The sequence below is a fragment of the Colobus angolensis genome, unplaced genomic scaffold (assembly GCF_000951035.1).
Source record: "Colobus angolensis palliatus isolate OR3802 unplaced genomic scaffold, Cang.pa_1.0 Scaffold287, whole genome shotgun sequence".
NCBI lineage: Eukaryota > Metazoa > Chordata > Mammalia > Primates > Cercopithecidae > Colobus > Colobus angolensis.
In genome coordinates this window covers 3,929,711-3,944,577 of record NW_012116121.1, presented here as the reverse complement: position 1 = coordinate 3,944,577, position 14,867 = coordinate 3,929,711, and the positions used below count along the sequence as shown (strand labels likewise).

The 14,867-nt window shown below is 50.3% G+C and overlaps 1 protein-coding gene across 2 annotated transcripts in view; it reads left to right on the top strand.

The window, feature by feature from the left end:
- MBP (myelin basic protein) overlaps window positions 1-14,867 on the top strand; it is a 157,988-nt gene that overhangs the window by 14,461 nt on the left and 128,660 nt on the right. The gene's annotated exons all lie outside the window — the stretch shown is intronic.

Genomic DNA, 14,867 nt, shown 5'->3' with positions numbered 1-14,867 from the left:
ACTGACCCCTCAATCTCTGGGGCTCAAACGACCTCCCACCTCAATCTCCCCAAGTAGCTGGGGCCACAGACAGGCACACACTGCCACACCAGGCTGATTGTTTTATTTTTATTTTTTGTGGAGACAAGGTCTCTCCATGTTGCCCCAGCTTGTCTCGAACACCAGGGTTACTCCCACTTGGTCTCCCAAAGTGCTGCGATTACAGGCGTGAGCCACTGTGCCCAACCTTCAGTTTTAATGGGAGGTACATTAAAACATTTCACGCAATTTCAAAAACAAACAAAACAACTAGATTTGCTCAAGAAGATAGAAGAGGTCCCAGCAGTATTTTTGTAAGACTTGATCCTCACGGAGTCCTAAATCTTGTAGATTCAACTTCGTTTGTTTTTACAACATGTGTAGAAGAGGAATTTGAAAAATTTACCCTGATTCCACCTACAGAGGTTTATTCCTGACCTCTTTTGATGGAATGACACTTAATCACTATGACACCTGTGCTCAGAGGACAGCTCCGAGGTCGGTAACGTGGTTTTCCAGATCCCAATATTTCCCCCTCCTTTTCTTGGGCGAACTTTTCTCGCCACTGTCTCTGGAATTTTCTGCTGTTGGTGTGATAGACCTTGTGACTAACAAGGTATTTTGTAAAACAGTCTGGAGGCCCAGAGAAAGCCAGACATAAGAACTGGCAGAAGCCAGGCAGAGAGCATTCATTCATTCATCATTCATTCCTTCCTTCAAGCAGGCCTAGCTCAGGCCCAAATCAGTGCCTGGGGGGCTTCCTGAAAGGAAGAAAAACACCCCACGCTGAGGTCCTTGTCCTGGGTCAGTGCAGGTCTGAATGCCTGAGTGCCTCTGGGCGTCACAGCCCCACTTCACAGCTGCCCCTCTGCGGCCTCCCAGGTGTGTGCAGCATGTCTGAGGTCACCTGGCCGTGACGGTCACAGCTGCACCAGATGCTGCGGGGGCTGACCTGATTTTAGAGGTTTCTGTTTTACCAGCGTTGGGAGGAAGCCTACAGGAGCGTGTGTTCCCTGCATGAGGACTTTGAGACCCGTAATGGATTCACAGAAGAATGCTCGCACCAAGCGAGAGCGAACCCTTTAGCATACCTCACCCGAGACAAGGTGGGATTCGTGCTTTGTGGGCTGAGCACAGCTGTGCTCTTCCTGGGTTGCAGGTCCTGCTCTGTCTCTGGAGACACTGGGGGTCTGCCCTGGAGGAGGGCCACCTGGGGTGGTCTGGGCCACTGCAGCTGCTCCCACTGCGCCCAGCCTCACCCGTGCCCACCCCAGGGCCCTCTGTCTCCTGGGGGCTTCGCATCTGAAGCGTCAGCCTCGAGCTAAGGGAAGACAGCTGGGTCCACAGCCGTGACCACCGTGACTTTCTCTGCGTCCCTTCGTCCCCTGCACCCCAACTTTGGTGCCAAGCCCCATTTCCTCAGGTGGCTCACCCACACTTCCCTTGGGGTGTCCCTTGTTCCTCCAGAATCAAGGCTTCAGTTTTCTGGGAGAAGCCTTCTTTCCTGGCTCCTACGCTCAGCTCCCTGGGGCTCACCAGGTGGTCTCCTCTCCAGACACACATGGCGGGTGCTGAGCTGTGTGGGCGCGGCTTGGGGTAAGAGGGAAGAGCCAGCACTTCCCTTGCTGTTCTCTCATCCACTTGACAGGCATTTGTCAAGCACTTGCTGTGTGCTACTGTGTGCCTACTGTGTGCTGTGTGCCTGCTGGGTGTTGTGTGCCTACTGTGTGCCATGTACCATGTGCCTGCCATGTGCTGTGGGCTGCGCCAGGTCCTGGGGACACCACGGTGATAAGACAGAGACCCGGCTGGGCTTGCTGTCCTGTGGCGAGGGTGGTGATGCAGTACACATGGGGACGGGGAGGCAGAACGCCCGGGCAGTGACATAGTGGCTCTTCTCAGCACCTCACAGGGTCCTGGTGGCTTCCAGGACACCTCAGGCCCTCTCCTGAAGCTTCCAGGTCCCTGAGCCTCTGCCTGTTCTGGGTTGGAGCAAGTGACACCTCCACCACCCAGCTCCAAGCCACGGCTGCCCCAGCTCCAGCTTAGGGACCTGTGGGACCAGCTGTGGCCTTCACTTTCCCCCGTCAGCTGCCCTCGCGGAGGGTGCAAGGGAAAGTGTGTCTGCCGGGCAGCATCCGGCTACCGCGGCCAAGGGTGGTGGGAGTCTGTCCTTCCAGCGCCATGGGACAGCAGGAAGGAGCACCATGTGTGGTAGTGTGTGTGCACATGGGTGTGTGCTGTGTTGTGACTGTGTCTGTGTGGTGTGTGTGAAGTGTCTGTGGTGACTGTGGAGTGTGTGTGTGGTGTGCATGTAGTGTGGGGGGCGTGTGGAGTGTGTGTGTGGTGTGTGTGTAGTGTGTGTGGGGTGTGTGTGGTGTGTGTATAGTGTGTGTTGGGGAGGCGTGTGATGTGTGTGGTGTGTATGTGGCATCTGGAGTGTGTGTGGTTGTGTGGTGTGTGTATAGTGTGTGTTGGGGAGGCGTGTGATGTGTGTGGTGTGTATGTGGCATCTGGAGTGTGTGTGGTTGTGTGGTGTGTGTGAAGTGTCTGTGGTGTCTGTGGAGTGTGTGTGTGGTGTGCATGTAGTGTGGGGGGCGTGTGGAGTGTGTGTGTGGTGTGTGTGGTGTCTGTGGAGTGTGTGTGTGGGTGTGGGGGTGGCCAGTGTGTTGGAATCCAGCCTTCCGCCCTGTCTCTGTCTATGAACCCTGCTGCCGTGCACAGGGCCGACTCTCACACAGGGGATTTCCTGCATCTCATCTTGGACTTGGCCTCCAGTGGGAAGAATCCAGGCCAGCAGCTCACAGATCGTGGCCGATGGTGCTAAAACCTGAACAGGCCTGTCCTGTGCCAACCGAGGGGTGCAAAGCCCCCAGAATCTAGCCCATGTTTTAAGGGTGGTGGGTGGAGCTCAGAGAGACCAAGCAGTCTGGCTGAGGCCAATCCACCCTAAGGGAGGGACAGGGTAGGACACAGGCATCCAGCTCCTAAACCCACTGACCCCCATCCCACCCCAGCCCACTGACCCCCATCCCACTCCAACCCGCTGTTCAGAGGTTCTGTGCAGCCTCAGGATGTTACCTACCTCATTCAAAATCTGAGATCAGGGCCAACTAGGAAATTACCCATCCATAGATACTGGAATCCTGGAGAAATGTCAGTAGTTCAGACACTTTATTATAATTTCAGGACAGTCACAATCTATCAGGCCAGCCACGAACCATCACAACCTATCAGGCCAGCCACGAACCATCACAACCTATCAGACAAGCCACGAAACTGACTATGTTCTGCCAGTGTGTTTGCATCTTTCAAACCCTGTTCTTTACCCCTTGTGAAAAGCCTTCCTGGATAATCCTGATTTTGATGTAGGCATAAAATTAAAAGGCCTCTACCTAGGAATAATAAATCATCGCATTTTGAAAGGATACTGGTCTTTTTAGGCCCAAAAATATCATGTAGAAATTTAATGTCAGGCAGAAAACACTCGAAAGGTTCAAGTTCAAAATGCAAGCTCAGTGGCAGTCTTATGTTCGTAACATACACCGTGCATGCTAGGTGTTTATTGTTGAATCATTCATTTAAATGCCATTTTTAATAACAGAGTTTTAAAAGATACTTCACTTAATGACAAATTCCTATAGTGCGTCATCATTTATTGTTGCTCTGTGATAGTTTTCATGTAGAAGGAAATGAGTTATGGAGTTATTAATATATTTTGAGTCTTCAGAGCATACATGTGACATGAAGGAGAAAGCACCCTCTAGCCTGTTCATGGAGGTCTTTTTCATAAGAAATCCAGGACTTCAAGCATCAAGAAACCAAAGACCAGGTCGTCAGGTTGGTGAAGTCACAAACCACGTAGCAGCCAGGAGCACAGCGCAGCTCCGACCTGTTGATGCTGGTGTCAGACCCTGCTGTGTGGACTTGCGTGTTACTTGGGTTTTCTTTTTTTTTTTTTTTTTTTTGAGACACAGTCTCGCTCTGTCTTCCAGGCTGGAGTGCAGTGGCACGATCTCAACTCACTGCAACCTCCGCCTCCTGTGTTTAAGAGATTCTCCTTCCTCAGCCTCCTGAGTAGCTGGGATTACAGGCATGCACCACCGCACCCGGAGAAGTTTTGTATTTTTGGTAGAGACAGGGTTTCACCGTGTTGGCCAGGCTGGTCACGCATTACTCAGTCTTTCTAAACCTCATGAGTTTCAACATCCGCAAAGTGGGGAGCATAATAATAGCACTTGCCTCCTTGTACAGTAGACAGGACTAAGAAACTGTACTTCTGACCTGTTGCATGAGAATCTAGCCCATAGTAAGCACCCCATCAATGCTGGGCTGCTACCCAAGCTTTCCTGAGCCCAAATCTAGTTCTGTTCAATGTATCATTGTGTCTCATGCTGTGTCTTCCGCCCTCCTTTTCTTTAAATATAATTGTAAATTGCTATCATCCTTTGTCTTTCTAATGTGTCTTGCAAAGTTAAGGACTCACCCAGTAAAATGCTGCACGCCCATGTGAAGACATGGAGCCCCTTAGGAGATCAGCTCACATCCAGGTCTTTTGTGAGACCATGGTGAGGTTAATGACCACATGTTGCATTCTTTTCCTTGATTAGAACCTGGAGGGCTCTGGAAAATTCCAGAAGGTTCTGAAAGGCAGCTGCCCAGTAAAATAACCACACACCTATGTGACGACGTGGGGCCCCTTAGGAGATCAGCTCAGAGCCAGTTCTTTTGCAGGACCATGGTGAGATTAATGACCACACATTGCATTCTTTTTCTTTATTAGAATCTGGAGGCTCTGGAAAATTCCAGAAGGTTCTGAAAGGCAGTCGCCCAGTAAAATGCTGCACACCCATGTGAAGGTGTGGCACTGATCAGAAGATGGGCTCTGAGCCAGGTTTTCTGTGAGACTGTGGTGGGGTCTGTGGCCACAGCATAGCATTCTTCTCCTTGATTAGAATCTGGAGATTTCAGATCAACCACTCTATTTCCCCATGATAGCAGCAGAGCTGAACATCTTTCCTATCATGGACTCCGTGATGGGAATCTGTGTTTTCAGGAAGATTCGGTTTATCTTAGCCAAGACCCAAACGACAGCTCTTATGTGTACGCATGGCCTGAGCATGCAGCCAACACATTTGTTCCCTGCACACAGACTATCAAGAGCCATTGTGCCTGGTGGCAAGGAATGTGTGAGTTCCTCTGCAGGTGAATTCAAACATTGTCCCGTTCTGTTAACACCAGCTCTGGCTGTGAGCAATGCCTGAAGTCGGTGTGGTTCCTCTAGTTACCAAGACCAGGGCCCGGGGTCATGTTGACCCTGCAGATGGTGGTATCGGCAAAGGCGTCACTCCCTGCCACGGCTCAGGAGGGACATACAGGTGGCTACAGAGGATCAGCTGGTACCGGCATGTAGTGTTCCTCTGACTTGACAGTTTGTAACCCAGCGACCTGTAAAATATTAACCAGTGGTTTCCACAGCAGCTCCAGGAAGCCGCATCCACCATCAGGGCTTTACAGATAAGGAGGACAGGGCCCACGTCCTCAGAGCAGGCAGGGAGAGCAGGAATAGGAAGGCCCTCGCTCAGGCACGTCTGCCCCCAGGCCTTCCCCACTTCCTCCCTGCGGCCCAGGGCTCGCCCCATCCCAGCTGCCGGGCCCTGGGTTGGGTGGCTTGCGCATCACGCACTGGGAAAGGGGGCTCAGCAGGACCTGACCTGTGTTCTATGACTAAGCCCCACGTGACTGCGAAGCTACCAGGGATCCCACCGGCCGCAGAGCAAGGGCGTGTCACATGTGCCTGCGTGACTCCGCCCTCCCCGTGCCATCCAAAGGCCAGTCCCAGCGTGACGGTGTTGGCGTGGCTTGTCAGGACTTACACAGGAGGAGCGGTTTCCTCATGACCTCGCTATTTTTACACAGAGAATTTCGTAACTCTCCATGATGCTGCTAAAGCTGAACACCATGCCTGTCATAAACATGTGGGTACATTCACAGGAAATTTCAAATGCTAATCTAACTGACACATGGATGAGCTACTCTTTGATCTGCCTTTTCTTCCCGCCCCTCCCCACCTTCAACAAAATGCTTTGTTTTGGTTTAGACAGGTGATATGGTAGCAAGCTGGGAACTCCAGAGCCAGTAATTTGCTGCTTGATTCTGATAATGGCTTTCTCTTCTCTCCAAAGTCAGCTGATTCTGTAAGCAGTAACTTCAAGGGACCACAATCAGCTTTCCCACAAACTCCACTTTTCTGTAATTCCTTCGTTTTCTTTTAAAATGATTTTTGATAACTTTAAGGCAGTGATAGTGCCATAAATCTTGAATCTGCTAAGCCAGAAGAAAATGAAGGATGGTGATGGCTAGTTTACAAATAATATTATCGGATACCCCAAAGCAAAAATCCCCATCCCAGGAAATAGAGAAGCTACTTTCTTATCAGGCACTTCTCACATGGGGGAATGCAGATTGGGTTTTTGGAACTTGCTTTGCTTGCAAGTCCTGGGGAGCCCCTAGCCCAGGGCTGCCTCCTGAAAACTGCCAGGAGCCTAGGTCCCCCAGTGCCTCAGGGAAGCTTGCTCTAGGACAGACATGGATGCCTCAGATGAGTTTTGACACTGTCCTTTGCAGAGATTTCCAGGCTTGCGGGTTGTTGTTCCTCTAGGACCCCAACCCTCTGGAACACTTGCTCATCAGTAGAATCGACTCACTGTTCAACATGGGCGAAGAGCAGTGTCTGTGTCCTGTGGTGTAAGTCGGTCCCCCACCTCCCCATGAGTGCACCCCGTGCATCGGCAGATTCTGTTCTATTGGGTCACTTCATGCCACACTCAAGCTCCACTCACGGCGTCTGGGCGACAGGGCCTTTGCCCAGCCGTGCCCTCTGCCCGGAACACTGTTTCCCTCCTCAGCACCTTCACCTGCACCTTCTGCATCCTGCAAGTCTCCACTTACTTCCCACTTCCCTGCATGTTACCCTCTAGGGCTGCTGCGAGGCGGCACCACAGGCAGGCATCCTGAAACAGCAGAAGCAGCCCCCCACCGTCCTGGAGGCCAGAAGTGCAAAGTCAAGGCGTTGGCAGAGTGGGAGCTCTGCAGGAGGCTCTGTCTTCGCCTCTTTCAGCTTCTGGTGGCTGCGGCAATCCCTGGCGTCCCTGGCCTGGTAGCCATGTCATTCCAAATCTCTGCCTCCATCGTGTGTGGTGTCTCTCCTTGTGTGAAATGCCGTGTATCTATGTCCAAAATTCCCATTCCGTGGTCAGGCACAGTGCTTCATGCCTCTAATTGCAGCATTTTGGGAGGCTGAGGTGGGTGGATTACCTGAGGTCAGGAGTTCAAGACCAGCCTGGCCAACATGGTGAAACCCCATCTCTGCTAAAAATACAAAAAAAAAATTAGCCCGGTGTGGTTGTGGGCACCTGTAATCCCAGCTATTCTGGAGGCTGAGGCAGGAGAATTGCTTGAACCCGGGAGGTGGAGGTGGAGGTGGCAGTGAGCCAAGGTCGTGCCATTGCACTCCAGCCTGGACAACAAGAGCGAAACTCCATCTCAAAAAAAAAAAAAACAGAAAGAAAGAAAAGATCCCTCACCTTTCTCTTGTGAGAACATCGGTCATTGCATTTAGAGCTCACTGTAATCCAGGATGACCTCATCGTAACTTGAGGACATCTACAAAACCTTCCATCCAAACCAGGCCACCTTCACAGGTCCTGGAGTCAGGACTTGGACATACCTTTTAGGTGGACGTGATCCACCACATATTATCCTGGGAAGCGTTTCTTGACCTGCAGGGTCAGGGTTCATGGCCACCCACCTGCTCCTAGGCATTCTCCAGCCACACGCCTCCCCTGCAGAAAGTGGGCCCCTGTCCGGGCCGGCCCATCTCTCTCCCAGAGCCTCCCAGATGGCAGCAGCCTCAAGCTTGTGGGTGGGACAGAGTCCACAGGGAGCTGGAAACAGAGAAGGGGGAGAGGGAGGGAGATGAGGAAGAGAGGGGTCTGACCCTCCTCCCAGTACAAAAACCTCAGCTTCCCCTTTGCACTGATGTTGGAAGAACTTCCCGCGTCTCCCTCCCCATTATGGGGTCTGCACCCATGCGTGAGGGCTGGGAAAGCCGGCGCACCCAGGATCAGCGGCATCCTTCTCATGTTCAGCTTGTCACAGTGATGAACACGCAATCAGGACATGTCCGACCTCCCGCAGGTGTGTGTGGAAGGTGGGAACGGGATGATGGAAGGAGTGTGCAGCGCATGCGTCTCAGAGCTTTGCCGCCACCCGCCTGGGTGAAGCCAAGTGCGTCTTCTTCCCACGCCTTGTCCTCGGCTCTGAAATGGGCCGTTTCTTTTGGCCGCGCGTGTGTGTGTGTGTCTGTGCGTGTCTGTGTGCGCCCATGTGCACGGTGTTCATTTTATTGGTCTTCGGTGATGTTGGTATCTGTGTACTATGCTCTGAAGACAGAGTGTTACAATAATACTTTTGGTCTGAGAGATAAAAACAATTGTCTATGGAACACAGGCTTCAGTGCTTGGGTCCTGATAGAATGAGAGGAAGAGGAATGGAGGGAGGGAGGGACGTAGGGGGAGAGAGAACAGAGACAAGGATAGTGAAAGAAGAGAAGTCCCGTCACTTGGTTCATTTTTTTCTTTTAGATATCTTTGGTTTGATTTTATATATAAGTTGCTTGTTCTTTGAAATCTGTTCTCCAGGATTTCTTTTTCAAATGTCAAAGGAGCAGGGTTGTATTCTCCGCCCCTCTGACTTGAGGCTGTCACTGCCCGTGTTGTCGGGGTGAGGGGCTTGTTTTCTCTCTGTAGGGAGGGCGGGCGGTGTCTACAGCTCTTCCTGAGCCTGCCAAGCCAGGGCGTGGTCTCCCAAGCAGTTACCAACCAACGGCTGCGGAGGTCACCAGGCCTTCGCATGTGGGCAGCGGCCCTGGTGAATCCCGCCCCGGGTGCTGGCGAGGAGGCAGAGGCCTCACAAGACCGAGTGGACCTGCCCAGGGCTCACACGACCCCAGGGCTCTCCCGTGGGGGTCCCCATCCTGCAGCCCACAGGCTTCTGCTGCTCCCCCTGCCTGGCCTTTAGCATCTCTACAAAGGGGCATGACAACCCTTTGGAATTTCCACAGGTCCAGTGTTTATTCAGGTTTTCCCATTCCTGGGATACTGGATCTGCACCTCTCTCTATCTGAATTCCACACGGTATCTCCATCAATACTTAGCACACAGTTGAGGGGTCAGAGAAGTCTTTTCTGTTGTGTGCAGATCCACAGTAGCGTTTCCCTTAGTTGCATTCTTCAAGAAGCTGTAGTTACGGCATCTCCAAAATACAGAACCATGCCCATGAGCACTGGGCCCCTCAGTGGATGCTGGGGGATGCTGTGTTTCATCTGACGGACCCACAGAGTCATGTCTTCAGCGTGTGTTTATGGAGCTTTTCCTCCCAGCCAAACATTGCCAGCCTTTCTGAACAGGCACTGAGAACCCCAAGACCCAGCGAGAGGTCCAGCACAGGATTGGATCAGCCAGGAAGCGATACAGCCAGCTCAGTTTTAAGGTCCTATACACAGCGAAGACTCCAAAACACCTGGGATGTCAAAAACATTGCTCCCGGGATTTTAAAAAGCTGAGAAAGAAGAAAAAGATGCCTTCATGGTGGCTCTTCAAATTCTACTAGCAGAAGCACAAGTTACTACTCTCCCAAGTGGATCTTGCTGGGTAGATTTTATTAAATGAGCCACAATTTATATGTTTTATAACGTATTCTCATGTGTCTGTTTAGGTATAACATGTTACAGTTTCCAAATACAGAAAAAAAAAATCATATCTAATTTATTTGATGCCTAAGGAAGTGGTCTGAGAACGAAAGTTCCATACACACTTGTGGAATGGAGAAAGGCCCGTTGCCAGGCGGTGGTCAGCAACAGCTGCAAGGGCTGCTGGGAAATGTGGTCCCTGCCCGGGCAGCCAGGTGGCCAGTCAAGGCAGGTGGTGTGGGGAGAGGGGCAGTTCTCTCACTACATGGAGAAGGGAGGGTGGGGAACTGGGGAGAAGGTCCTTGTGACACAAGTGTGGGGAAAAAAAATCACATATGTCATAGTTTTTTGCCCCCTAATCTATATGAAGAAGGTTCTGAAACACAGATCACCTGCAGGACTTCTGAAAGCAAAGAGTCCAGGGCCCAAGAATGTGAGTTTCTAAAAAGCTCTCAGGTGCTGATGGCCGGTCCCACGCCACATCACGCTGCCTGGTATCCACTTCTGAGACCCCCACCGCACACTTCTTTTATTGTATTGATTAATAATTTAGGAATGTAGAATGTCTTAGGCCTGTCATACTTTCCACATGGGACATTCAAAATGTAAATAACTCTGCTCATAACTAAAATATATTCCTAGAGGCATTCTCATAGCTAGATTCAGTCTTTTCAACTTTCTCAACTGTGAAATGGGAATGAAGCTTACAGGGTTATTCCTGTAATTGTCTAACTTCGGTTTATAGAACCATGAGGGATAAAGCAAATCTTTGTAAAATCAATCCTGCCATCTCCACAGAAACATTTACTTTAGGATTTTTGCTTTCTTGAATATGGACTTTAAAAAAAAAGTGCAATCAAAAGCACGTTATGAAAACAACGCCCAAAGAATCCTAAGTCTAAAAGTAACACTGTGTCCTTCAATATGGGTATACCCTGCAGCTCGACACGATACAAATGCTTTGCTAATAAGCCCAAACACACAATGAAGTGCAGAGAGCATATGAATTCCACGCCATCGTAAATTTGACCTTGCATTATGGCACCTGACATGCTTGTCAACTAAACCCTCAACAGGGACGCTGTTCGCTTCTTACATTTTCGCAGGTTTGGGAGTGGGAGTAAGATGATTTGGGTAAACAAGTGCCAACTATCTAGGAAGACTGGCATTGAGGTCCTCTCTATCTCACGATGCATTTATTTCAACAAGAGATTTCACAATAATCCCATTGTTTGTAAAATTGCACTCAAAATTATTTCAAAAACAGCCAGTTTCACATTTTAATATTTGAATACTTCTCTGGCATTTGGGGCATGGTTTCTCATGAATGTCCTCTTCACTTTTTTCCCTCTTTCCTCTCCTTCCACACCCCGGGGCACTTTGTGTGATCTTCAAGCAGCAGCAGCTGCATTTCCCCTGTGCTTTAGCTGTGTGTGTGGGATCAAGAGCTTTGTTGATGGGCAGTTGGAGGATGTAACTTCTGGGCTTCTCGGGGAGCTGGTGTTTTTAGCCCTTTTTCTTCCCTTGACCGTGTCAGGTGAGGAGTGGATGCATCTAGATGTGGGAAGCCATCGAGAGGTCTCTGAACATGTGTGAGAGGAAATAGGTCGCGATGTTTCCGCAGCTGCTCACCACCCACCCAGGGAACTCTGGGCCTGGTAGAGGGAAGAGGAAGGCAGAAAGCAGGAAACCCCTGCAGCACCCCTCAACTCTAACCCTAGCACTGCCCGGCCCTGCAGCACACCCCAACCCTAACCCTAGCCCCACCCGGCCCTGCAGCACCCCTCAACCATAACCCTAGCCCCGCCCGGCCCTGCAGCACCCCTCAACTCTAACCCTAGCTCTGCCCGGCCCTGCAGCACACCCCAACCCTAACCCTAGCCCTGCCCGGCCCTGCAGCACACCCCAACTCTAACCCTAGCACTGTCCGGCCCTGCAGCACACCCCAACCCTAACCCTAGCCCTGCCCGGCCCTGCAGCACACATGGGCTTCATTCTCACCCCAGTGCAGAAAGGCAAGTTTTATTACCTCTACCTTATGGGAAACTGAGGCTCAGAAAAGTGGAGTCTTGTTCCGCGTCACCCAGATGGAACCTGGATTGAGACCTAGGTCTCACCTGCCTGATTTTCACTGTAGAAAGTCGGAACTACCTAGAGAATGAAATCAGTAAAATACCTAGGAACAAGGTGTTTGCTCCCCAGCATTTCAGCTGGGAGCTATTTCCCTGCACAGATAGGCTAATGAGTTTTTTCTATGCTGAATTATCCTATGGCTCCACCAAGGTGACATGTAGCCTAAGCTGCTTTAGATGTACATTATTAAAAATGAGAGCCTAACGGTTAACAACAGTGGACTGCTTCCTAGTAAATCTGGATGACTAACTTGGCCTATGCCCAATGTTAACCCTCAAGGCAACACTAAGTGTTGATAATCACACAGACATTATCAAAATGTCCAGTAATCCCAGTGGCTGGAAATCGGATCTAGAACTGAATACCAGTCCAGAAGTCTCAGCGGTCCTGACGGAATCTGAAAGTCTGTCCCTCCCACAGCTCTCGCTCTGTTCTTTCTCTCTCTCTTTCCTTTTCTGTGAGTTTACAAAGGCTTCTTTAATTACCCCAGAGATGCTTCAGAGTCAGCTGGCTTTCCTTGCAGCATTTCACATGTTTACCCAATTTTTCTCTGGCTCTCTCAATTTGATTAATTGCAAAAAACGAAATAAAAAAGATCTCCTGCAAGCATGCAGCTGCTTTTGTGTACAGATGGATCTTTTCAGCACATTACAGAAAGCAGCTGCCGGGCTGAGCTCTTAGCCCCGTGATAGTGAGAGCTTCATCCTTCTTGAGCTCTTCTCTAAAAGGCAGACTGGGGCGGGGTCAGAAGCTAATAAGGCAGACTGCCAGTCACTCATGATTATCAGCCAGCTGCTCTGTCGTTCCCACCGTAATGCCGTGAGACACACCTCACTTACCAGTGCTCAGGGGCCATTTCCATTAAGGGCTCTGATGGGGGTTCCCACACATCGACTTGTCGTTTTGTTCCTCTTGTCCTTCTTTTCCTGCTAGTCTATAAATTTTGCATTTAAGGCTAGAATTAACCAACCCTCAGTGATCCATATAAATATTCTTTATATTAATCTGAGAGGCCAGTCAAATGCAAGTAAGTAGGCTTGTGTCATCAAATCCAACGAGGTATATTCAGAAGTCTGACCTGGACTTGAGTTATTTTCACCGATTCTGTGTCCAGTATTCTTGAGTTTTCTAAATCATGATTAAGATCAGTCATCCCAAGCGTAACCTAGAGTTGTGCTATGAAGCGTGATAACATTAGATCAGAACAAACTGGCTTGGAAGAAACACGGCCCCTCTCCGAGGAGCGGTTCAGCACTTTGTGAGCAGATTTCAGCTGCGTTCAAGAGTCCTTGGCCCCAAAATAGCTCTCTCTGTCTACCAGCAAGTCCCGAAAGATTTACATGTCCCATGTTATTCTGATTTGGGACAAGTCCTTGGAGCTCTGTTTTCTGGAAGGAGTGAGTGTTGCATGTGGGTTTGCCTATCCCAGCATGAGGAGATGGGAGGAGAAGGGTGACAGGTGGATGGAGCCAGGGAACAGGAAGGGGACTGGGCAGGCGAGGGCTCTGAGGAGGCAGAGGTGAGATGATGCCTGGGCCAGGAACAGGCACTTGGAGAACACAGCCGGTGACAGGAGGTTCTTTATGTCTGGACAGGCAAAATGCTCCCAAAGGTCCAAGTTGGTCAGCCTTAACTAAGGGCAGTTACCTATTTTTGCCTGTGTTTCACTTTGAATAGACCACTTCTCATTTCTTAAACAGAAAGATGGATTGAGAGATATTTGACGTGTTTTTATTCTGTAACGTGTGTCCATCCTGCAAGCTCTTAATATTTAGTTAAAACAGCACCACATGGAATTAGAGAGCCAGAATTAGAGCGGGAATGACAGCCCCTGTGTACCCAGGGATCAAAGCAACATCTCACGAGGAACACACCCATTCTTTCTTAAAACAAGAACACGGTGAATTTGGCCTTTCCCTTGGTTAACCCACTCTTACCCAGTAAGGCACCACACCTGCAACAAGCCCTTATTTCCCAATGAGAAGATTGCCCCTTCAAGGTTTTTTTGGTTGTCCAATTGAAATAAATTGGGAAGGTAGAATCGCACTGGACACCGAAATCCTCCGCAAAGGTAGCCTTGCGTTTTTAAAATCATACGTATCAAACTTATTTTTTTCACTCTCATGCCACGAAGCATGGGGAATGCACCTGATTCTTGCAGGTGGGTTGCGTTCATATCATCACTACAACCGCATCTTTGATTTCCCAGAGCATCATCTGTGGGCACTTCGACCTAAGTTGCTTCAAGTACACGTTTTACATCTCCCTGCGCGAGCGCCTCACTGGCAGTCTTATGGCGGGCCCCAGTTTCCATCACACATCATGAAGGTGGGTGGGGTTTTCCCTCTGCTGTGGGCTGCTAGTCTCTCCCACACAGTGAGGGAGGTGGACTCCGGGATGGCGACTGTGCTGTAGGCGTTTGCTTCTCTTCTCCGCAGTCCTTCCAGCGGCTGTGGGGTGATGGGGTTGCCCGCCTGCAGAAAAGTGTCCTCAACCAGTCCTCCTGAGCCACCAAAAAGGGACCCGGTAACGCGGGACATGGAAAAGCTTGGCTGTCGGGCAATTCTCTTTTCTAAAGAGAGGCTTTTGAGGAACACAATTTGCATTGTGTTCGGGCGTCTCTACTATTTTGGAGAGTCCCCTCTCCCCACGTTCAGAAGATGGTTCATCTTGTTCCCTCTCAAGGAAAGCTGTTCCTGGTTTTCTGCAGGAGAATGGGTACTCACACCTTTTTGCAAAAGAATACATCCATCATGGAAAACACGTCGTTGTCCTTAAAGACTCTGGTCACCTGCAGCCAGGTCCGGGCTGATGGTTCCAGTGGCCCTCAGCTGAGGGACCCCAAGGCCAGGCTACGTCCCTCAGGAAGGCTGGAAGGAACAATTTGCTTGGAATGGGTGTGGCTCAATTCTTCCATTCTTTGCATATCTTGGGGAAAAATCATAAATGTGCTGCTAAAGTTTGG